Here is a 22826-nt window from a genome sequence, read left to right on the forward strand (position 1 = left end):
GACAATGGCGGGAGAGATGTTCCTAACCTTTTTAACTTCTTTTACATTAAATACTTTTGCTTCTGTTTTAAAATGTATAATTCTGATGGTATTTTTAGCTACTTTTTAAAGTACGCTACGGGCATGATTTTTAAACGATGGTTTCGTGTCCCTTTGAATTCTCCTGTGCTTCTGTGTCCCCCAAAACAATATGCGGTGCTCGAAAAAACTGTCAGGCTCCTAGGTCTCCAAGAATTGGAGCCTGACATATTGGGGGACCAGAAAAAAGTGTCACTCTCCTGTAGGCGGCAGGAGGATACACTGGCAGTTTCAAATTTCTCACAGGCAAGGTCCAAGGTGGTGTGGCGGAACGTTTTCGGGAAATTTATGGCAAATGTGCACAAGGACCTTGCCTGGGCAATCGTTCACCAGTGCCTCCCTACCCGTGAATTCCAGCATAGGCGAGGACTGGTGGCGAGAGCCAAGTGCCCGAGAGACAGGTGTGGTGACGACGAGACGGTAATGCACCTGTTTTGGAACTGCCCATATGCACAGGAGGTTTGGAGGAAGGTAGGCCCATTGTTGAAATGGGCCTGCGGTCTTAAAGATCTTAAATTTGAATACGTGTTTTATGGTCTTTTTAACTGCCCAAGTTTTAAACAGCAAATGGTCTGTTGGATCATTTTAAACTGTTTTAAGAATGCCATCTGGAAGGTTAGGAACATTCTGCTTTTTAAACATGATTTTATTGATGTTAAAAATTGTGTCAAATATGCCCTAAGTGAAATGTACATTTATTATCTTAGGGACAAAAAGCAGCTAGGGGTAAAAGAAGCAACATCCATGTGGTGTTTGCAAATGTGGAATACCATAACATTGTAAATAAAAATGGTTTTATTCTTTTATGTCTTTTATGCCCTGTATAAATTTTATCCTGCTATTGTTCTGTACTTTTATTATAACATCTGTATTACTGGTCTTATTATTATTACTTTTGTATTCATTTAAATGTATGAATATTTATGTATTATGCCATTGATTTTATCTTGTGGTTTCAATTTTAAAAAAAAGTCTGTAAAATATAATATTTTTGCCAATAAAAAACTTTGTTGAAACCTTATCTGTTCTTATCAGTTTAATATCTGATACGTCCCCTATCTGGGGACCATATATTAAATGGATTTTTAGAACAGGGAGATGGAAATAGAGCTTGCTCTGTCCACTCCACGCATTGACCTGGTATTGCAGTATTTCCAGGACCGGTGCACCCTTCCCTTATGTGTTGACTAAAATCAGATTCCAAAAGTGCTATTTGTGTTTGCTATTGTTTTTGTCTTTCTGATGGGATCTCCCCTTTTAATCCCATTATTTCAACACCTGTTGGACAATGCATTTGTACAGTCATGTGTGATAATGAGCTCATTTATTAAATGCAATTAATTAATACATTGCCACCTCTTGTTGTGTGTGTGTGTGTGTGTGTGTGTGTGTGTGTGTGTGTGTGTGTGTGTGTGTGTGTGTGTGTGTGTGTGTGTGTCTTCTGTGTTTCTGTGTTTCCGGCATTTCACATTGGAACAGCTCATTCACCTTCCTTGTCTTCTCTCCGCCCTCCCTTTTAGGTAGGTTAAAGAGCTGCACCTGAGCCAGCCACTGATTGATTGATGCAGCACCACAGTCAAATAGTGGAGTGGAGTAGGGGGAACAGCAAACAGCCATTAAAGCAGCCCGCCCGCCACAATGGACCTACCTGTGTACACTAGATGGATGTGATGGAATGTACTGTCGTCCCTACATTTCCAAGAAGAAGTAAGAATTGCAGTTGCAACAAACCCTTGCTTGCCTACAAAGAGAGCAGCAATTTGGATTTGTTACTATGTTACCTGGAAGAATAACAAACTGTGCAAGGATGGAGGTTGTAGGAGCAAAGAGAAGTTGTCTGTAAAGTTGGTGGATGCCTATTTTCCATTTTGCAGTCCCTTGTCTCCCTCTTGTGGCCTCCTGGAGGCAAATAAATGTGCAAAAAAAAGACAGCCTGGCGGCCGGCTGTTGCAGTGTTGCCCTCTCAGGCAACACTGAGTGACTGACTGAGCCGCACCGTCTTATATAAAGTTCAGACGGAACTTTGCACGTGTCATAGTGGAGCCCTCAGGATTCCAGAGCCAGCTTTCTGACATCATAATGGGGCCTGCCTCAGAGATAGATAAAAGCCTGGGCCCAGGCAGTGTTGGTCAGTGCTGCTCAGCAGGCAGCACTGGACTGGACTGGACTGGATTACAGCTGATACAAGGTGTGAAGGAACAAGGGGTGGCTGTGGGCATGCACTTGCTGCCGCTGCCAGTGTTTATCTGCATGGCAGGAGGGCATTTGGGCGTTGCCAGGAAGGCGTTTTTATGTAGATTCCTCCTCTTTCAGCACTGCATTGTGGTGCAAGCAAAAGAAGCAAATCCTGTGTAGCTTCCTCTCCGGCCTTTATTCACCTCCCTCCCGCTTAGTAGCTGTAAATGTGTGTGAGCCTGCAGGGCCCCATGGAATTGCCTAGGAGTAGGCTGAATCAATCGCTGCAAGGGGTGAACAGCAGTATGGGACAGGCTCGGGCAAGGCAAGGGCCGCTCGGGTTATCGCTTCTCGGCCTTTTGGCTAAGATCAAGTGTAGTATCTGTTCTTATCAGTTTAATATCTGATACGTCCCCTATCTGGGGACCATATATTAAATGGATTTTTAGAACAGGGAGATGGAAATAGAGCTTGCTCTGTCCACTCCACGCATTGACCTGGTATTGCAGTATTTCCAGGACCGGTGCACCCTTCCCTTATGTGTTGACTAAAATCAGATTCCAAAAGTGCTATTTGTGTTTGCTATTGTTTTTGTCTTTCTGATGGGATCTCCCCTTTTAATCCCATTATTTCAACACCTGTTGGACAATGCATTTGTACAGTCATGTGTGATAATGAGCTCATTTATTAAATGCAATTAATTAATACATTGCCACCTCTTGTTGTGTGTGTGTGTGTGTGTGTGTGTGTGTGTGTGTGTGTGTGTGTGTGTGTGTGTGTGTGTGTGTGTGTCTTCTGTGTTTCTGTGTTTCCGGCATTTCACATTGGAACAGCTCATTCACCTTCCTTGTCTTCTCTCCGCCCTCCCTTTTAGGTAGGTTAAAGAGCTGCACCTGAGCCAGCCACTGATTGATTGATGCAGCACCACAGTCAAATAGTGGAGTGGAGTAGGGGGAACAGCAAACAGCCATTAAAGCAGCCCGCCCGCCACAATGGACCTACCTGTGTACACTAGATGGATGTGATGGAATGTACTGTCGTCCCTACATTTCCAAGAAGAAGTAAGAATTGCAGTTGCAACAAACCCTTGCTTGCCTACAAAGAGAGCAGCAATTTGGATTTGTTACTATGTTACCTGGAAGAATAACAAACTGTGCAAGGATGGAGGTTGTAGGAGCAAAGAGAAGTTGTCTGTAAAGTTGGTGGATGCCTATTTTCCATTTTGCAGTCCCTTGTCTCCCTCTTGTGGCCTCCTGGAGGCAAATAAATGTGCAAAAAAAAGACAGCCTGGCGGCCGGCTGTTGCAGTGTTGCCCTCTCAGGCAACACTGAGTGACTGACTGAGCCGCACCGTCTTATATAAAGTTCAGACGGAACTTTGCACGTGTCATAGTGGAGCCCTCAGGATTCCAGAGCCAGCTTTCTGACATCATAATGGGGCCTGCCTCAGAGATAGATAAAAGCCTGGGCCCAGGCAGTGTTGGTCAGTGCTGCTCAGCAGGCAGCACTGGACTGGACTGGACTGGATTACAGCTGATACAAGGTGTGAAGGAACAAGGGGTGGCTGTGGGCATGCACTTGCTGCCGCTGCCAGTGTTTATCTGCATGGCAGGAGGGCATTTGGGCGTTGCCAGGAAGGCGTTTTTATGTAGATTCCTCCTCTTTCAGCACTGCATTGTGGTGCAAGCAAAAGAAGCAAATCCTGTGTAGCTTCCTCTCCGGCCTTTATTCACCTCCCTCCCGCTTAGTAGCTGTAAATGTGTGTGAGCCTGCAGGGCCCCATGGAATTGCCTAGGAGTAGGCTGAATCAATCGCTGCAAGGGGTGAACAGCAGTATGGGACAGGCTCGGGCAAGGCAAGGGCCGCTCGGGTTATCGCTTCTCGGCCTTTTGGCTAAGATCAAGTGTAGTATCTGTTCTTATCAGTTTAATATCTGATACGTCCCCTATCTGGGGACCATATATTAAATGGATTTTTAGAACAGGGAGATGGAAATAGAGCTTGCTCTGTCCACTCCACGCATTGACCTGGTATTGCAGTATTTCCAGGACCGGTGCACCCTTCCCTTATGTGTTGACTAAAATCAGATTCCAAAAGTGCTATTTGTGTTTGCTATTGTTTTTGTCTTTCTGATGGGATCTCCCCTTTTAATCCCATTATTTCAACACCTGTTGGACAATGCATTTGTACAGTCATGTGTGATAATGAGCTCATTTATTAAATGCAATTAATTAATACATTGCCACCTCTTGTTGTGTGTGTGTGTGTGTGTGTGTGTGTGTGTGTGTGTGTGTGTGTGTGTGTGTGTGTGTGTGTGTGTGTGTGTGTCTTCTGTGTTTCTGTGTTTCCGGCATTTCACATTGGAACAGCTCATTCACCTTCCTTGTCTTCTCTCCGCCCTCCCTTTTAGGTAGGTTAAAGAGCTGCACCTGAGCCAGCCACTGATTGATTGATGCAGCACCACAGTCAAATAGTGGAGTGGAGTAGGGGGAACAGCAAACAGCCATTAAAGCAGCCCGCCCGCCACAATGGACCTACCTGTGTACACTAGATGGATGTGATGGAATGTACTGTCGTCCCTACATTTCCAAGAAGAAGTAAGAATTGCAGTTGCAACAAACCCTTGCTTGCCTACAAAGAGAGCAGCAATTTGGATTTGTTACTATGTTACCTGGAAGAATAACAAACTGTGCAAGGATGGAGGTTGTAGGAGCAAAGAGAAGTTGTCTGTAAAGTTGGTGGATGCCTATTTTCCATTTTGCAGTCCCTTGTCTCCCTCTTGTGGCCTCCTGGAGGCAAATAAATGTGCAAAAAAAAGACAGCCTGGCGGCCGGCTGTTGCAGTGTTGCCCTCTCAGGCAACACTGAGTGACTGACTGAGCCGCACCGTCTTATATAAAGTTCAGACGGAACTTTGCACGTGTCATAGTGGAGCCCTCAGGATTCCAGAGCCAGCTTTCTGACATCATAATGGGGCCTGCCTCAGAGATAGATAAAAGCCTGGGCCCAGGCAGTGTTGGTCAGTGCTGCTCAGCAGGCAGCACTGGACTGGACTGGACTGGATTACAGCTGATACAAGGTGTGAAGGAACAAGGGGTGGCTGTGGGCATGCACTTGCTGCCGCTGCCAGTGTTTATCTGCATGGCAGGAGGGCATTTGGGCGTTGCCAGGAAGGCGTTTTTATGTAGATTCCTCCTCTTTCAGCACTGCATTGTGGTGCAAGCAAAAGAAGCAAATCCTGTGTAGCTTCCTCTCCGGCCTTTATTCACCTCCCTCCCGCTTAGTAGCTGTAAATGTGTGTGAGCCTGCAGGGCCCCATGGAATTGCCTAGGAGTAGGCTGAATCAATCGCTGCAAGGGGTGAACAGCAGTATGGGACAGGCTCGGGCAAGGCAAGGGCCGCTCGGGTTATCGCTTCTCGGCCTTTTGGCTAAGATCAAGTGTAGTATCTGTTCTTATCAGTTTAATATCTGATACGTCCCCTATCTGGGGACCATATATTAAATGGATTTTTAGAACAGGGAGATGGAAATAGAGCTTGCTCTGTCCACTCCACGCATTGACCTGGTATTGCAGTATTTCCAGGACCGGTGCACCCTTCCCTTATGTGTTGACTAAAATCAGATTCCAAAAGTGCTATTTGTGTTTGCTATTGTTTTTGTCTTTCTGATGGGATCTCCCCTTTTAATCCCATTATTTCAACACCTGTTGGACAATGCATTTGTACAGTCATGTGTGATAATGAGCTCATTTATTAAATGCAATTAATTAATACATTGCCACCTCTTGTTGTGTGTGTGTGTGTGTGTGTGTGTGTGTGTGTGTGTGTGTGTGTGTGTGTGTGTGTGTGTGTGTGTGTGTGTGTGTGTCTTCTGTGTTTCTGTGTTTCCGGCATTTCACATTGGAACAGCTCATTCACCTTCCTTGTCTTCTCTCCGCCCTCCCTTTTAGGTAGGTTAAAGAGCTGCACCTGAGCCAGCCACTGATTGATTGATGCAGCACCACAGTCAAATAGTGGAGTGGAGTAGGGGGAACAGCAAACAGCCATTAAAGCAGCCCGCCCGCCACAATGGACCTACCTGTGTACACTAGATGGATGTGATGGAATGTACTGTCGTCCCTACATTTCCAAGAAGAAGTAAGAATTGCAGTTGCAACAAACCCTTGCTTGCCTACAAAGAGAGCAGCAATTTGGATTTGTTACTATGTTACCTGGAAGAATAACAAACTGTGCAAGGATGGAGGTTGTAGGAGCAAAGAGAAGTTGTCTGTAAAGTTGGTGGATGCCTATTTTCCATTTTGCAGTCCCTTGTCTCCCTCTTGTGGCCTCCTGGAGGCAAATAAATGTGCAAAAAAAAGACAGCCTGGCGGCCGGCTGTTGCAGTGTTGCCCTCTCAGGCAACACTGAGTGACTGACTGAGCCGCACCGTCTTATATAAAGTTCAGACGGAACTTTGCACGTGTCATAGTGGAGCCCTCAGGATTCCAGAGCCAGCTTTCTGACATCATAATGGGGCCTGCCTCAGAGATAGATAAAAGCCTGGGCCCAGGCAGTGTTGGTCAGTGCTGCTCAGCAGGCAGCACTGGACTGGACTGGACTGGATTACAGCTGATACAAGGTGTGAAGGAACAAGGGGTGGCTGTGGGCATGCACTTGCTGCCGCTGCCAGTGTTTATCTGCATGGCAGGAGGGCATTTGGGCGTTGCCAGGAAGGCGTTTTTATGTAGATTCCTCCTCTTTCAGCACTGCATTGTGGTGCAAGCAAAAGAAGCAAATCCTGTGTAGCTTCCTCTCCGGCCTTTATTCACCTCCCTCCCGCTTAGTAGCTGTAAATGTGTGTGAGCCTGCAGGGCCCCATGGAATTGCCTAGGAGTAGGCTGAATCAATCGCTGCAAGGGGTGAACAGCAGTATGGGACAGGCTCGGGCAAGGCAAGGGCCGCTCGGGTTATCGCTTCTCGGCCTTTTGGCTAAGATCAAGTGTAGTATCTGTTCTTATCAGTTTAATATCTGATACGTCCCCTATCTGGGGACCATATATTAAATGGATTTTTAGAACAGGGAGATGGAAATAGAGCTTGCTCTGTCCACTCCACGCATTGACCTGGTATTGCAGTATTTCCAGGACCGGTGCACCCTTCCCTTATGTGTTGACTAAAATCAGATTCCAAAAGTGCTATTTGTGTTTGCTATTGTTTTTGTCTTTCTGATGGGATCTCCCCTTTTAATCCCATTATTTCAACACCTGTTGGACAATGCATTTGTACAGTCATGTGTGATAATGAGCTCATTTATTAAATGCAATTAATTAATACATTGCCACCTCTTGTTGTGTGTGTGTGTGTGTGTGTGTGTGTGTGTGTGTGTGTGTGTGTGTGTGTGTGTGTGTGTGTGTGTGTGTGTCTTCTGTGTTTCTGTGTTTCCGGCATTTCACATTGGAACAGCTCATTCACCTTCCTTGTCTTCTCTCCGCCCTCCCTTTTAGGTAGGTTAAAGAGCTGCACCTGAGCCAGCCACTGATTGATTGATGCAGCACCACAGTCAAATAGTGGAGTGGAGTAGGGGGAACAGCAAACAGCCATTAAAGCAGCCCGCCCGCCACAATGGACCTACCTGTGTACACTAGATGGATGTGATGGAATGTACTGTCGTCCCTACATTTCCAAGAAGAAGTAAGAATTGCAGTTGCAACAAACCCTTGCTTGCCTACAAAGAGAGCAGCAATTTGGATTTGTTACTATGTTACCTGGAAGAATAACAAACTGTGCAAGGATGGAGGTTGTAGGAGCAAAGAGAAGTTGTCTGTAAAGTTGGTGGATGCCTATTTTCCATTTTGCAGTCCCTTGTCTCCCTCTTGTGGCCTCCTGGAGGCAAATAAATGTGCAAAAAAAAGACAGCCTGGCGGCCGGCTGTTGCAGTGTTGCCCTCTCAGGCAACACTGAGTGACTGACTGAGCCGCACCGTCTTATATAAAGTTCAGACGGAACTTTGCACGTGTCATAGTGGAGCCCTCAGGATTCCAGAGCCAGCTTTCTGACATCATAATGGGGCCTGCCTCAGAGATAGATAAAAGCCTGGGCCCAGGCAGTGTTGGTCAGTGCTGCTCAGCAGGCAGCACTGGACTGGACTGGACTGGATTACAGCTGATACAAGGTGTGAAGGAACAAGGGGTGGCTGTGGGCATGCACTTGCTGCCGCTGCCAGTGTTTATCTGCATGGCAGGAGGGCATTTGGGCGTTGCCAGGAAGGCGTTTTTATGTAGATTCCTCCTCTTTCAGCACTGCATTGTGGTGCAAGCAAAAGAAGCAAATCCTGTGTAGCTTCCTCTCCGGCCTTTATTCACCTCCCTCCCGCTTAGTAGCTGTAAATGTGTGTGAGCCTGCAGGGCCCCATGGAATTGCCTAGGAGTAGGCTGAATCAATCGCTGCAAGGGGTGAACAGCAGTATGGGACAGGCTCGGGCAAGGCAAGGGCCGCTCGGGTTATCGCTTCTCGGCCTTTTGGCTAAGATCAAGTGTAGTATCTGTTCTTATCAGTTTAATATCTGATACGTCCCCTATCTGGGGACCATATATTAAATGGATTTTTAGAACAGGGAGATGGAAATAGAGCTTGCTCTGTCCACTCCACGCATTGACCTGGTATTGCAGTATTTCCAGGACCGGTGCACCCTTCCCTTATGTGTTGACTAAAATCAGATTCCAAAAGTGCTATTTGTGTTTGCGTTTTTGTCTTTCTGATGGGATCTCCCCTTTTAATCCCATTATTTCAACACCTGTTGGACAATGCATTTGTACAGTCATGTGTGATAATGAGCTCATTTATTAAATGCAATTAATTAATACATTGCCACCTCTTGTTGTGTGTGTGTGTGTGTGTGTGTGTGTGTGTGTGTGTGTGTGTGTGTGTGTGTGTGTGTGTGTGTGTGTGTGTCTTCTGTGTTTCTGTGTTTCCGGCATTTCACATTGGAACAGCTCATTCACCTTCCTTGTCTTCTCTCCGCCCTCCCTTTTAGGTAGGTTAAAGAGCTGCACCTGAGCCAGCCACTGATTGATTGATGCAGCACCACAGTCAAATAGTGGAGTGGAGTAGGGGGAACAGCAAACAGCCATTAAAGCAGCCCGCCCGCCACAATGGACCTACCTGTGTACACTAGATGGATGTGATGGAATGTACTGTCGTCCCTACATTTCCAAGAAGAAGTAAGAATTGCAGTTGCAACAAACCCTTGCTTGCCTACAAAGAGAGCAGCAATTTGGATTTGTTACTATGTTACCTGGAAGAATAACAAACTGTGCAAGGATGGAGGTTGTAGGAGCAAAGAGAAGTTGTCTGTAAAGTTGGTGGATGCCTATTTTCCATTTTGCAGTCCCTTGTCTCCCTCTTGTGGCCTCCTGGAGGCAAATAAATGTGCAAAAAAAAGACAGCCTGGCGGCCGGCTGTTGCAGTGTTGCCCTCTCAGGCAACACTGAGTGACTGACTGAGCCGCACCGTCTTATATAAAGTTCAGACGGAACTTTGCACGTGTCATAGTGGAGCCCTCAGGATTCCAGAGCCAGCTTTCTGACATCATAATGGGGCCTGCCTCAGAGATAGATAAAAGCCTGGGCCCAGGCAGTGTTGGTCAGTGCTGCTCAGCAGGCAGCACTGGACTGGACTGGACTGGATTACAGCTGATACAAGGTGTGAAGGAACAAGGGGTGGCTGTGGGCATGCACTTGCTGCCGCTGCCAGTGTTTATCTGCATGGCAGGAGGGCATTTGGGCGTTGCCAGGAAGGCGTTTTTATGTAGATTCCTCCTCTTTCAGCACTGCATTGTGGTGCAAGCAAAAGAAGCAAATCCTGTGTAGCTTCCTCTCCGGCCTTTATTCACCTCCCTCCCGCTTAGTAGCTGTAAATGTGTGTGAGCCTGCAGGGCCCCATGGAATTGCCTAGGAGTAGGCTGAATCAATCGCTGCAAGGGGTGAACAGCAGTATGGGACAGGCTCGGGCAAGGCAAGGGCCGCTCGGGTTATCGCTTCTCGGCCTTTTGGCTAAGATCAAGTGTAGTATCTGTTCTTATCAGTTTAATATCTGATACGTCCCCTATCTGGGGACCATATATTAAATGGATTTTTAGAACAGGGAGATGGAAATAGAGCTTGCTCTGTCCACTCCACGCATTGACCTGGTATTGCAGTATTTCCAGGACCGGTGCACCCTTCCCTTATGTGTTGACTAAAATCAGATTCCAAAAGTGCTATTTGTGTTTGCTATTGTTTTTGTCTTTCTGATGGGATCTCCCCTTTTAATCCCATTATTTCAACACCTGTTGGACAATGCATTTGTACAGTCATGTGTGATAATGAGCTCATTTATTAAATGCAATTAATTAATACATTGCCACCTCTTGTTGTGTGTGTGTGTGTGTGTGTGTGTGTGTGTGTGTGTGTGTGTGTGTGTGTGTGTGTGTGTGTGTGTGTGTGTGTCTTCTGTGTTTCTGTGTTTCCGGCATTTCACATTGGAACAGCTCATTCACCTTCCTTGTCTTCTCTCCGCCCTCCCTTTTAGGTAGGTTAAAGAGCTGCACCTGAGCCAGCCACTGATTGATTGATGCAGCACCACAGTCAAATAGTGGAGTGGAGTAGGGGGAACAGCAAACAGCCATTAAAGCAGCCCGCCCGCCACAATGGACCTACCTGTGTACACTAGATGGATGTGATGGAATGTACTGTCGTCCCTACATTTCCAAGAAGAAGTAAGAATTGCAGTTGCAACAAACCCTTGCTTGCCTACAAAGAGAGCAGCAATTTGGATTTGTTACTATGTTACCTGGAAGAATAACAAACTGTGCAAGGATGGAGGTTGTAGGAGCAAAGAGAAGTTGTCTGTAAAGTTGGTGGATGCCTATTTTCCATTTTGCAGTCCCTTGTCTCCCTCTTGTGGCCTCCTGGAGGCAAATAAATGTGCAAAAAAAAGACAGCCTGGCGGCCGGCTGTTGCAGTGTTGCCCTCTCAGGCAACACTGAGTGACTGACTGAGCCGCACCGTCTTATATAAAGTTCAGACGGAACTTTGCACGTGTCATAGTGGAGCCCTCAGGATTCCAGAGCCAGCTTTCTGACATCATAATGGGGCCTGCCTCAGAGATAGATAAAAGCCTGGGCCCAGGCAGTGTTGGTCAGTGCTGCTCAGCAGGCAGCACTGGACTGGACTGGACTGGATTACAGCTGATACAAGGTGTGAAGGAACAAGGGGTGGCTGTGGGCATGCACTTGCTGCCGCTGCCAGTGTTTATCTGCATGGCAGGAGGGCATTTGGGCGTTGCCAGGAAGGCGTTTTTATGTAGATTCCTCCTCTTTCAGCACTGCATTGTGGTGCAAGCAAAAGAAGCAAATCCTGTGTAGCTTCCTCTCCGGCCTTTATTCACCTCCCTCCCGCTTAGTAGCTGTAAATGTGTGTGAGCCTGCAGGGCCCCATGGAATTGCCTAGGAGTAGGCTGAATCAATCGCTGCAAGGGGTGAACAGCAGTATGGGACAGGCTCGGGCAAGGCAAGGGCCGCTCGGGTTATCGCTTCTCGGCCTTTTGGCTAAGATCAAGTGTAGTATCTGTTCTTATCAGTTTAATATCTGATACGTCCCCTATCTGGGGACCATATATTAAATGGATTTTTAGAACAGGGAGATGGAAATAGAGCTTGCTCTGTCCACTCCACGCATTGACCTGGTATTGCAGTATTTCCAGGACCGGTGCACCCTTCCCTTATGTGTTGACTAAAATCAGATTCCAAAAGTGCTATTTGTGTTTGCTATTGTTTTTGTCTTTCTGATGGGATCTCCCCTTTTAATCCCATTATTTCAACACCTGTTGGACAATGCATTTGTACAGTCATGTGTGATAATGAGCTCATTTATTAAATGCAATTAATTAATACATTGCCACCTCTTGTTGTGTGTGTGTGTGTGTGTGTGTGTGTGTGTGTGTGTGTGTGTGTGTGTGTGTGTGTGTGTGTGTGTGTGTGTGTCTTCTGTGTTTCTGTGTTTCCGGCATTTCACATTGGAACAGCTCATTCACCTTCCTTGTCTTCTCTCCGCCCTCCCTTTTAGGTAGGTTAAAGAGCTGCACCTGAGCCAGCCACTGATTGATTGATGCAGCACCACAGTCAAATAGTGGAGTGGAGTAGGGGGAACAGCAAACAGCCATTAAAGCAGCCCGCCCGCCACAATGGACCTACCTGTGTACACTAGATGGATGTGATGGAATGTACTGTCGTCCCTACATTTCCAAGAAGAAGTAAGAATTGCAGTTGCAACAAACCCTTGCTTGCCTACAAAGAGAGCAGCAATTTGGATTTGTTACTATGTTACCTGGAAGAATAACAAACTGTGCAAGGATGGAGGTTGTAGGAGCAAAGAGAAGTTGTCTGTAAAGTTGGTGGATGCCTATTTTCCATTTTGCAGTCCCTTGTCTCCCTCTTGTGGCCTCCTGGAGGCAAATAAATGTGCAAAAAAAAGACAGCCTGGCGGCCGGCTGTTGCAGTGTTGCCCTCTCAGGCAACACTGAGTGACTGACTGAGCCGCACCGTCTTATATAAAGTTCAGACGGAACTTTGCACGTGTCATAGTGGAGCCCTCAGGATTCCAGAGCCAGCTTTCTGACATCATAATGGGGCCTGCCTCAGAGATAGATAAAAGCCTGGGCCCAGGCAGTGTTGGTCAGTGCTGCTCAGCAGGCAGCACTGGACTGGACTGGACTGGATTACAGCTGATACAAGGTGTGAAGGAACAAGGGGTGGCTGTGGGCATGCACTTGCTGCCGCTGCCAGTGTTTATCTGCATGGCAGGAGGGCATTTGGGCGTTGCCAGGAAGGCGTTTTTATGTAGATTCCTCCTCTTTCAGCACTGCATTGTGGTGCAAGCAAAAGAAGCAAATCCTGTGTAGCTTCCTCTCCGGCCTTTATTCACCTCCCTCCCGCTTAGTAGCTGTAAATGTGTGTGAGCCTGCAGGGCCCCATGGAATTGCCTAGGAGTAGGCTGAATCAATCGCTGCAAGGGGTGAACAGCAGTATGGGACAGGCTCGGGCAAGGCAAGGGCCGCTCGGGTTATCGCTTCTCGGCCTTTTGGCTAAGATCAAGTGTAGTATCTGTTCTTATCAGTTTAATATCTGATACGTCCCCTATCTGGGGACCATATATTAAATGGATTTTTAGAACAGGGAGATGGAAATAGAGCTTGCTCTGTCCACTCCACGCATTGACCTGGTATTGCAGTATTTCCAGGACCGGTGCACCCTTCCCTTATGTGTTGACTAAAATCAGATTCCAAAAGTGCTATTTGTGTTTGCTATTGTTTTTGTCTTTCTGATGGGATCTCCCCTTTTAATCCCATTATTTCAACACCTGTTGGACAATGCATTTGTACAGTCATGTGTGATAATGAGCTCATTTATTAAATGCAATTAATTAATACATTGCCACCTCTTGTTGTGTGTGTGTGTGTGTGTGTGTGTGTGTGTGTGTGTGTGTGTGTGTGTGTGTGTGTGTGTGTGTGTGTGTGTGTGTGTGTGTCTTCTGTGTTTCTGTGTTTCCGGCATTTCACATTGGAACAGCTCATTCACCTTCCTTGTCTTCTCTCCGCCCTCCCTTTTTTTTAGGTAGGTTAAAGAGCTGCACCTGAGCCAGCCACTGATTGATTGATGCAGCACCACAGTCAAATAGTGGAGTGGAGTAGGGGGAACAGCAAACAGCCATTAAAGCAGCCCGCCCGCCACAATGGACCTACCTGTGTACACTAGATGGATGTGATGGAATGTACTGTCGTCCCTACATTTCCAAGAAGAAGTAAGAATTGCAGTTGCAACAAACCCTTGCTTGCCTACAAAGAGAGCAGCAATTTGGATTTGTTACTATGTTACCTGGAAGAATAACAAACTGTGCAAGGATGGAGGTTGTAGGAGCAAAGAGAAGTTGTCTGTAAAGTTGGTGGATGCCTATTTTCCATTTTGCAGTCCCTTGTCTCCCTCTTGTGGCCTCCTGGAGGCAAATAAATGTGCAAAAAAAAGACAGCCTGGCGGCCGGCTGTTGCAGTGTTGCCCTCTCAGGCAACACTGAGTGACTGACTGAGCCGCACCGTCTTATATAAAGTTCAGACGGAACTTTGCACGTGTCATAGTGGAGCCCTCAGGATTCCAGAGCCAGCTTTCTGACATCATAATGGGGCCTGCCTCAGAGATAGATAAAAGCCTGGGCCCAGGCAGTGTTGGTCAGTGCTGCTCAGCAGGCAGCACTGGACTGGACTGGACTGGATTACAGCTGATACAAGGTGTGAAGGAACAAGGGGTGGCTGTGGGCATGCACTTGCTGCCGCTGCCAGTGTTTATCTGCATGGCAGGAGGGCATTTGGGCGTTGCCAGGAAGGCGTTTTTATGTAGATTCCTCCTCTTTCAGCACTGCATTGTGGTGCAAGCAAAAGAAGCAAATCCTGTGTAGCTTCCTCTCCGGCCTTTATTCACCTCCCTCCCGCTTAGTAGCTGTAAATGTGTGTGAGCCTGCAGGGCCCCATGGAATTGCCTAGGAGTAGGCTGAATCAATCGCTGCAAGGGGTGAACAGCAGTATGGGACAGGCTCGGGCAAGGCAAGGGCCGCTCGGGTTATCGCTTCTCGGCCTTTTGGCTAAGATCAAGTGTAGTATCTGTTCTTATCAGTTTAATATCTGATACGTCCCCTATCTGGGGACCATATATTAAATGGATTTTTAGAACAGGGAGATGGAAATAGAGCTTGCTCTGTCCACTCCACGCATTGACCTGGTATTGCAGTATTTCCAGGACCGGTGCACCCTTCCCTTATGTGTTGACTAAAATCAGATTCCAAAAGTGCTATTTGTGTTTGCTATTGTTTTTGTCTTTCTGATGGGATCTCCCCTTTTAATCCCATTATTTCAACACCTGTTGGACAATGCATTTGTACAGTCATGTGTGATAATGAGCTCATTTATTAAATGCAATTAATTAATACATTGCCACCTCTTGTTGTGTGTGTGTGTGTGTGTGTGTGTGTGTGTGTGTGTGTGTGTGTGTGTGTGTGTGTGTGTGTGTGTGTGTGTGTGTCTTCTGTGTTTCTGTGTTTCCGGCATTTCACATTGGAACAGCTCATTCACCTTCCTTGTCTTCTCTCCGCCCTCCCTTTTAGGTAGGTTAAAGAGCTGCACCTGAGCCAGCCACTGATTGATTGATGCAGCACCACAGTCAAATAGTGGAGTGGAGTAGGGGGAACAGCAAACAGCCATTAAAGCAGCCCGCCCGCCACAATGGACCTACCTGTGTACACTAGATGGATGTGATGGAATGTACTGTCGTCCCTACATTTCCAAGAAGAAGTAAGAATTGCAGTTGCAACAAACCCTTGCTTGCCTACAAAGAGAGCAGCAATTTGGATTTGTTACTATGTTACCTGGAAGAATAACAAACTGTGCAAGGATGGAGGTTGTAGGAGCAAAGAGAAGTTGTCTGTAAAGTTGGTGGATGCCTATTTTCCATTTTGCAGTCCCTTGTCTCCCTCTTGTGGCCTCCTGGAGGCAAATAAATGTGCAAAAAAAAGACAGCCTGGCGGCCGGCTGTTGCAGTGTTGCCCTCTCAGGCAACACTGAGTGACTGACTGAGCCGCACCGTCTTATATAAAGTTCAGACGGAACTTTGCACGTGTCATAGTGGAGCCCTCAGGATTCCAGAGCCAGCTTTCTGACATCATAATGGGGCCTGCCTCAGAGATAGATAAAAGCCTGGGCCCAGGCAGTGTTGGTCAGTGCTGCTCAGCAGGCAGCACTGGACTGGACTGGACTGGATTACAGCTGATACAAGGTGTGAAGGAACAAGGGGTGGCTGTGGGCATGCACTTGCTGCCGCTGCCAGTGTTTATCTGCATGGCAGGAGGGCATTTGGGCGTTGCCAGGAAGGCGTTTTTATGTAGATTCCTCCTCTTTCAGCACTGCATTGTGGTGCAAGCAAAAGAAGCAAATCCTGTGTAGCTTCCTCTCCGGCCTTTATTCACCTCCCTCCCGCTTAGTAGCTGTAAATGTGTGTGAGCCTGCAGGGCCCCATGGAATTGCCTAGGAGTAGGCTGAATCAATCGCTGCAAGGGGTGAACAGCAGTATGGGACAGGCTCGGGCAAGGCAAGGGCCGCTCGGGTTATCGCTTCTCGGCCTTTTGGCTAAGATCAAGTGTAGTACCTGCTCAAGCTGAGGTTAGTAATCATCCCTGCCGGTGGTACGTGGGCCATCGTAGGGGGATGACAGAACGCCGAGGTGAGGGCAGGGAACCACAACGGTCATCGCTCTGGTGTACGCATTTGGTTTAAAGGTACCATTTGTAGGTGACCAGGCGACCGCCGGATCGAGGTCATTAGGCCGGGTAGTTTGGAAGCCCGAGTTGCTATGTGCCCCAGGGCTGGTGACCCTGGGGTGCCCTAACTCACTGGGGGTGGGATCCCACTGAGTGAAGGCACACTTGCACGCACTCTCTTTCACGCTATATGAGCACACACCTTTTTTCTCCCGGCCTTCTGGCTGGGAGATGAGGAATTTTTATATACCTGGCGGATGTCCAGGCTGTATCACAGCGCACATCCACTTATTTAATTTTGTTTTTCACTGTGTGTTTGTCACGTTTGTCACAGGATTTCGGATGCGGTGCCCTTTTGGGACCCGTCCAAGGTCTAGGGGGAAAATGTGTGGCCTTCTGGTTCCTTTTTCCCCTGCAACCCGGCCTCCCTTCTCCGGAAGGGAGGTGCAAGTAGAAGCAGGCTCCAAGGTGGACACTGGGGTGGCAGCCCAGGTAGAAGCCTTGGAGTGTTGTTGGGTCTCCCTAAGCTTCGGCAAGGGGGGATCATCGATCCTCGATCCTCTTGGCCTAAGGCTTGGAGGGTCGGGGAATGGTTATGCGGGGCCTCTCTCTTTTAAGAGAAGGGCTGCGATAGACCGCATCCTTGTGCACTTTTTGTGTGGCACCCCTGCACTTTTTTTTGCACTTGGGTGATAGAAAGCACGACTCGGGCTTTTAAAAAAAAAAAAAAAAAAATCTGTTCTTATCAGTTTAATATCTGATACGTCCCCTATCTGGGGACCATATATTAAATGGATTTTTAGAACAGGGAGATGGAAATAGAGCTTGCTCTGTCCACTCCACGCATTGACCTGGTATTGCAGTATTTCCAGGACCGGTGCACCCTTCCCTTATGTGTTGACTAAAATCAGATTCCAAAAGTGCTATTTGTGTTTGCTATTGTTTTTGTCTTTCTGATGGGATCTCCCCTTTTAATCCCATTATTTCAACACCTGTTGGACAATGCATTTGTACAGTCATGTGTGATAATGAGCTCATTTATTAAATGCAATTAATTAATACATTGCCACCTCTTGTTGTGTGTGTGTGTGTGTGTGTGTGTGTGTGTGTGTGTGTGTGTGTGTGTGTGTGTGTGTGTGTGTGTGTGTGTGTCTTCTGTGTTTCTGTGTTTCCGGCATTTCACATTGGAACAGCTCATTCACCTTCCTTGTCTTCTCTCCGCCCTCCCTTTTAGGTAGGTTAAAGAGCTGCACCTGAGCCAGCCACTGATTGATTGATGCAGCACCACAGTCAAATAGTGGAGTGGAGTAGGGGGAACAGCAAACAGCCATTAAAGCAGCCCGCCCGCCACAATGGACCTACCTGTGTACACTAGATGGATGTGATGGAATGTACTGTCGTCCCTACATTTCCAAGAAGAAGTAAGAATTGCAGTTGCAACAAACCCTTGCTTGCCTACAAAGAGAGCAGCAATTTGGATTTGTTACTATGTTACCTGGAAGAATAACAAACTGTGCAAGGATGGAGGTTGTAGGAGCAAAGAGAAGTTGTCTGTAAAGTTGGTGGATGCCTATTTTCCATTTTGCAGTCCCTTGTCTCCCTCTTGTGGCCTCCTGGAGGCAAATAAATGTGCAAAAAAAAGACAGCCTGGCGGCCGGCTGTTGCAGTGTTGCCCTCTCAGGCAACACTGAGTGACTGACTGAGCCGCACCGTCTTATATAAAGTTCAGACGGAACTTTGCACGTGTCATAGTGGAGCCCTCAGGATTCCAGAGCCAGCTTTCTGACATCATAATGGGGCCTGCCTCAGAGATAGATAAAAGCCTGGGCCCAGGCAGTGTTGGTCAGTGCTGCTCAGCAGGCAGCACTGGACTGGACTGGACTGGATTACAGCTGATACAAGGTGTGAAGGAACAAGGGGTGGCTGTGGGCATGCACTTGCTGCCGCTGCCAGTGTTTATCTGCATGGCAGGAGGGCATTTGGGCGTTGCCAGGAAGGCGTTTTTATGTAGATTCCTCCTCTTTCAGCACTGCATTGTGGTGCAAGCAAAAGAAGCAAATCCTGTGTAGCTTCCTCTCCGGCCTTTATTCACCTCCCTCCCGCTTAGTAGCTGTAAATGTGTGTGAGCCTGCAGGGCCCCATGGAATTGCCTAGGAGTAGGCTGAATCAATCGCTGCAAGGGGTGAACAGCAGTATGGGACAGGCTCGGGCAAGGCAAGGGCCGCTCGGGTTATCGCTTCTCGGCCTTTTGGCTAAGATCAAGTGTAGTATCTGTTCTTATCAGTTTAATATCTGATACGTCCCCTATCTGGGGACCATATATTAAATGGATTTTTAGAACAGGGAGATGGAAATAGAGCTTGCTCTGTCCACTCCACGCATTGACCTGGTATTGCAGTATTTCCAGGACCGGTGCACCCTTCCCTTATGTGTTGACTAAAATCAGATTCCAAAAGTGCTATTTGTGTTTGCTATTGTTTTTGTCTTTCTGATGGGATCTCCCCTTTTAATCCCATTATTTCAACACCTGTTGGACAATGCATTTGTACAGTCATGTGTGATAATGAGCTCATTTATTAAATGCAATTAATTAATACATTGCCACCTCTTGTTGTGTGTGTGTGTGTGTGTGTGTGTGTGTGTGTGTGTGTGTGTGTGTGTGTGTGTGTGTGTGTGTGTGTGTGTGTCTTCTGTGTTTCTGTGTTTCCGGCATTTCACATTGGAACAGCTCATTCACCTTCCTTGTCTTCTCTCCGCCCTCCCTTTTAGGTAGGTTAAAGAGCTGCACCTGAGCCAGCCACTGATTGATTGATGCAGCACCACAGTCAAATAGTGGAGTGGAGTAGGGGGAACAGCAAACAGCCATTAAAGCAGCCCGCCCGCCACAATGGACCTACCTGTGTACACTAGATGGATGTGATGGAATGTACTGTCGTCCCTACATTTCCAAGAAGAAGTAAGAATTGCAGTTGCAACAAACCCTTGCTTGCCTACAAAGAGAGCAGCAATTTGGATTTGTTACTATGTTACCTGGAAGAATAACAAACTGTGCAAGGATGGAGGTTGTAGGAGCAAAGAGAAGTTGTCTGTAAAGTTGGTGGATGCCTATTTTCCATTTTGCAGTCCCTTGTCTCCCTCTTGTGGCCTCCTGGAGGCAAATAAATGTGCAAAAAAAAGACAGCCTGGCGGCCGGCTGTTGCAGTGTTGCCCTCTCAGGCAACACTGAGTGACTGACTGAGCCGCACCGTCTTATATAAAGTTCAGACGGAACTTTGCACGTGTCATAGTGGAGCCCTCAGGATTCCAGAGCCAGCTTTCTGACATCATAATGGGGCCTGCCTCAGAGATAGATAAAAGCCTGGGCCCAGGCAGTGTTGGTCAGTGCTGCTCAGCAGGCAGCACTGGACTGGACTGGACTGGATTACAGCTGATACAAGGTGTGAAGGAACAAGGGGTGGCTGTGGGCATGCACTTGCTGCCGCTGCCAGTGTTTATCTGCATGGCAGGAGGGCATTTGGGCGTTGCCAGGAAGGCGTTTTTATGTAGATTCCTCCTCTTTCAGCACTGCATTGTGGTGCAAGCAAAAGAAGCAAATCCTGTGTAGCTTCCTCTCCGGCCTTTATTCACCTCCCTCCCGCTTAGTAGCTGTAAATGTGTGTGAGCCTGCAGGGCCCCATGGAATTGCCTAGGAGTAGGCTGAATCAATCGCTGCAAGGGGTGAACAGCAGTATGGGACAGGCTCGGGCAAGGCAAGGGCCGCTCGGGTTATCGCTTCTCGGCCTTTTGGCTAAGATCAAGTGTAGTATCTGTTCTTATCAGTTTAATATCTGATACGTCCCCTATCTGGGGACCATATATTAAATGGATTTTTAGAACAGGGAGATGGAAATAGAGCTTGCTCTGTCCACTCCACGCATTGACCTGGTATTGCAGTATTTCCAGGACCGGTGCACCCTTCCCTTATGTGTTGACTAAAATCAGATTCCAAAAGTGCTATTTGTGTTTGCTATTGTTTTTGTCTTTCTGATGGGATCTCCCCTTTTAATCCCATTATTTCAACACCTGTTGGACAATGCATTTGTACAGTCATGTGTGATAATGAGCTCATTTATTAAATGCAATTAATTAATACATTGCCACCTCTTGTTGTGTGTGTGTGTGTGTGTGTGTGTGTGTGTGTGTGTGTGTGTGTGTGTGTGTGTGTGTGTGTGTGTGTGTCTTCTGTGTTTCTGTGTTTCCGGCATTTCACATTGGAACAGCTCATTCACCTTCCTTGTCTTCTCTCCGCCCTCCCTTTTAGGTAGGTTAAAGAGCTGCACCTGAGCCAGCCACTGATTGATTGATGCAGCACCACAGTCAAATAGTGGAGTGGAGTAGGGGGAACAGCAAACAGCCATTAAAGCAGCCCGCCCGCCACAATGGACCTACCTGTGTACACTAGATGGATGTGATGGAATGTACTGTCGTCCCTACATTTCCAAGAAGAAGTAAGAATTGCAGTTGCAACAAACCCTTGCTTGCCTACAAAGAGAGCAGCAATTTGGATTTGTTACTATGTTACCTGGAAGAATAACAAACTGTGCAAGGATGGAGGTTGTAGGAGCAAAGAGAAGTTGTCTGTAAAGTTGGTGGATGCCTATTTTCCATTTTGCAGTCCCTTGTCTCCCTCTTGTGGCCTCCTGGAGGCAAATAAATGTGCAAAAAAAAGACAGCCTGGCGGCCGGCTGTTGCAGTGTTGCCCTCTCAGGCAACACTGAGTGACTGACTGAGCCGCACCGTCTTATATAAAGTTCAGACGGAACTTTGCACGTGTCATAGTGGAGCCCTCAGGATTCCAGAGCCAGCTTTCTGACATCATAATGGGGCCTGCCTCAGAGATAGATAAAAGCCTGGGCCCAGGCAGTGTTGGTCAGTGCTGCTCAGCAGGCAGCACTGGACTGGACTGGACTGGATTACAGCTGATACAAGGTGTGAAGGAACAAGGGGTGGCTGTGGGCATGCACTTGCTGCCGCTGCCAGTGTTTATCTGCATGGCAGGAGGGCATTTGGGCGTTGCCAGGAAGGCGTTTTTATGTAGATTCCTCCTCTTTCAGCACTGCATTGTGGTGCAAGCAAAAGAAGCAAATCCTGTGTAGCTTCCTCTCCGGCCTTTATTCACCTCCCTCCCGCTTAGTAGCTGTAAATGTGTGTGAGCCTGCAGGGCCCCATGGAATTGCCTAGGAGTAGGCTGAATCAATCGCTGCAAGGGGTGAACAGCAGTATGGGACAGGCTCGGGCAAGGCAAGGGCCGCTCGGGTTATCGCTTCTCGGCCTTTTGGCTAAGATCAAGTGTAGTATCTGTTCTTATCAGTTTAATATCTGATACGTCCCCTATCTGGGGACCATATATTAAATGGATTTTTAGAACAGGGAGATGGAAATAGAGCTTGCTCTGTCCACTCCACGCATTGACCTGGTATTGCAGTATTTCCAGGACCGGTGCACCCTTCCCTTATGTGTTGACTAAAATCAGATTCCAAAAGTGCTATTTGTGTTTGCTATTGTTTTTGTCTTTCTGATGGGATCTCCCCTTTTAATCCCATTATTTCAACACCTGTTGGACAATGCATTTGTACAGTCATGTGTGATAATGAGCTCATTTATTAAATGCAATTAATTAATACATTGCCACCTCTTGTTGTGTGTGTGTGTGTGTGTGTGTGTGTGTGTGTGTGTGTGTGTGTGTGTGTGTGTGTGTGTGTGTGTGTGTGTGTCTTCTGTGTTTCTGTGTTTCCGGCATTTCACATTGGAACAGCTCATTCACCTTCCTTGTCTTCTCTCCGCCCTCCCTTTTAGGTAGGTTAAAGAGCTGCACCTGAGCCAGCCACTGATTGATTGATGCAGCACCACAGTCAAATAGTGGAGTGGAGTAGGGGGAACAGCAAACAGCCATTAAAGCAGCCCGCCCGCCACAATGGACCTACCTGTGTACACTAGATGGATGTGATGGAATGTACTGTCGTCCCTACATTTCCAAGAAGAAGTAAGAATTGCAGTTGCAACAAACCCTTGCTTGCCTACAAAGAGAGCAGCAATTTGGATTTGTTACTATGTTACCTGGAAGAATAACAAACTGTGCAAGGATGGAGGTTGTAGGAGCAAAGAGAAGTTGTCTGTAAAGTTGGTGGATGCCTATTTTCCATTTTGCAGTCCCTTGTCTCCCTCTTGTGGCCTCCTGGAGGCAAATAAATGTGCAAAAAAAAGACAGCCTGGCGGCCGGC

The 22826-nt window shown here is 47.3% G+C and overlaps 13 non-coding genes and 2 pseudogenes across 13 annotated transcripts; all 15 read left to right on the plus strand.

Moving 5' to 3' along the window:
• Window positions 1-1060: 1060 nt before the first annotated feature.
• Window positions 1061-1252, plus strand: LOC142731914 (U2 spliceosomal RNA). The gene has a single exon (XR_012879290.1). It is a non-coding gene; the product is annotated as a U2 spliceosomal RNA (small nuclear RNA).
• A 1344-nt stretch (window positions 1253-2596) lies between these two features.
• LOC142731888 (U2 spliceosomal RNA) lies at window positions 2597-2787 on the plus strand. Its single transcript, XR_012879267.1, has one exon. It is a non-coding gene; the product is annotated as a U2 spliceosomal RNA (small nuclear RNA).
• Window positions 2788-4125: 1338 nt separating this feature from the next.
• LOC142731890 (U2 spliceosomal RNA) lies at window positions 4126-4316 on the plus strand. Its single transcript, XR_012879269.1, has one exon. It is a non-coding gene; the product is annotated as a U2 spliceosomal RNA (small nuclear RNA).
• Window positions 4317-5660: 1344 nt separating this feature from the next.
• On the plus strand, window positions 5661-5851 carry LOC142731891 (U2 spliceosomal RNA). The gene has a single exon (XR_012879270.1). It is a non-coding gene; the product is annotated as a U2 spliceosomal RNA (small nuclear RNA).
• A 1348-nt stretch (window positions 5852-7199) lies between these two features.
• Window positions 7200-7390, plus strand: LOC142731892 (U2 spliceosomal RNA). Its single transcript, XR_012879271.1, has one exon. It is a non-coding gene; the product is annotated as a U2 spliceosomal RNA (small nuclear RNA).
• Window positions 7391-8732: 1342 nt separating this feature from the next.
• LOC142731893 (U2 spliceosomal RNA) lies at window positions 8733-8923 on the plus strand. The gene has a single exon (XR_012879272.1). It is a non-coding gene; the product is annotated as a U2 spliceosomal RNA (small nuclear RNA).
• A 1338-nt stretch (window positions 8924-10261) lies between these two features.
• On the plus strand, window positions 10262-10452 carry LOC142731894 (U2 spliceosomal RNA). Its single transcript, XR_012879273.1, has one exon. It is a non-coding gene; the product is annotated as a U2 spliceosomal RNA (small nuclear RNA).
• A 1344-nt stretch (window positions 10453-11796) lies between these two features.
• LOC142731895 (U2 spliceosomal RNA) lies at window positions 11797-11987 on the plus strand. Its single transcript, XR_012879274.1, has one exon. It is a non-coding gene; the product is annotated as a U2 spliceosomal RNA (small nuclear RNA).
• Window positions 11988-13331: 1344 nt separating this feature from the next.
• On the plus strand, window positions 13332-13522 carry LOC142731897 (U2 spliceosomal RNA). The gene has a single exon (XR_012879275.1). It is a non-coding gene; the product is annotated as a U2 spliceosomal RNA (small nuclear RNA).
• Window positions 13523-14878: 1356 nt separating this feature from the next.
• LOC142731898 (U2 spliceosomal RNA) lies at window positions 14879-15069 on the plus strand. Its single transcript, XR_012879276.1, has one exon. It is a non-coding gene; the product is annotated as a U2 spliceosomal RNA (small nuclear RNA).
• Window positions 15070-16415: 1346 nt separating this feature from the next.
• On the plus strand, window positions 16416-16485 carry LOC142731865 (U2 spliceosomal RNA; annotated as a pseudogene).
• A 788-nt stretch (window positions 16486-17273) lies between these two features.
• On the plus strand, window positions 17274-17454 carry LOC142731915 (U2 spliceosomal RNA; annotated as a pseudogene).
• A 1344-nt stretch (window positions 17455-18798) lies between these two features.
• On the plus strand, window positions 18799-18989 carry LOC142731899 (U2 spliceosomal RNA). Its single transcript, XR_012879277.1, has one exon. It is a non-coding gene; the product is annotated as a U2 spliceosomal RNA (small nuclear RNA).
• A 1344-nt stretch (window positions 18990-20333) lies between these two features.
• Window positions 20334-20524, plus strand: LOC142731900 (U2 spliceosomal RNA). Its single transcript, XR_012879278.1, has one exon. It is a non-coding gene; the product is annotated as a U2 spliceosomal RNA (small nuclear RNA).
• Window positions 20525-21864: 1340 nt separating this feature from the next.
• On the plus strand, window positions 21865-22055 carry LOC142731902 (U2 spliceosomal RNA). Its single transcript, XR_012879280.1, has one exon. It is a non-coding gene; the product is annotated as a U2 spliceosomal RNA (small nuclear RNA).
• Window positions 22056-22826: the final 771 nt, after the last annotated feature.

This window comes from Rhinoderma darwinii, unplaced genomic scaffold (genome assembly GCF_050947455.1).
Source record: "Rhinoderma darwinii isolate aRhiDar2 unplaced genomic scaffold, aRhiDar2.hap1 Scaffold_875, whole genome shotgun sequence".
Lineage (NCBI taxonomy): Eukaryota > Metazoa > Chordata > Amphibia > Anura > Rhinodermatidae > Rhinoderma > Rhinoderma darwinii.